The sequence below is a fragment of the Cicer arietinum genome, chromosome 7 (assembly GCF_000331145.2).
Source record: "Cicer arietinum cultivar CDC Frontier isolate Library 1 chromosome 7, Cicar.CDCFrontier_v2.0, whole genome shotgun sequence".
Taxonomy (NCBI): domain Eukaryota; kingdom Viridiplantae; phylum Streptophyta; class Magnoliopsida; order Fabales; family Fabaceae; genus Cicer; species Cicer arietinum.
The window spans coordinates 49,380,649-49,381,335 of record NC_021166.2 but is presented as its reverse complement, the minus strand read 5'-3'; positions in this window follow the sequence as shown (position 1 = coordinate 49,381,335).

Genomic DNA, 687 nt, shown 5'->3' with positions numbered 1-687 from the left:
GGATCAGATTTTATAATCTTATTTAATGGTAGAAAGTGAAAAAGAAGAAATGTAACAAATGATTTATGGTTTAGTTGTTGGTCTTGGGCAGTCAAGCGTTAGGATTTAAAATGAGTGTTTCAGTGACTAGATGGACGATGAAAAATATGTAGATCTTTGAGATATTTTACTGCAAAGTTATGAGGACGATGTTTATAGCTAATTGATTCTTAGTAAGTGCTTATTAGGAACAGTTGAGAAATCGTTCTTTAGGACGTTTGATTGTTAGGATTCTTTCAATTTAAACCTCGGCGAAGGTTGGAAACGAATAAGAATCCAACGAGTGAACCAAATTTTGGAAAATGTGCCAAGAAAACTTGTCGGAACAGCACATGGAGATGTAGCTTATGACATTAAGGATTCCATGAAAGGAATTATTTCACTCGTAATTTAGATATTGTTATTATAAGGGTATGCGAATGAGACAAATGCACTAATTGAGTGCATGTCATGGGGGTTGTTATTGTGGTCGCCAAACAAAAGAGTTTAATGTTTGGTTGATAGGGAAGAATTGAGCATGAATTGGAAAAGTTTGGTGGGAATTAGTAATGCTTGATTTGTTGAAATCACTATAATGAAGATGCATCATGGATCGAGGCAGGAATTTAAGGTTTGTTTAAATGGAAAAGTGATGGAGTGAATACAATG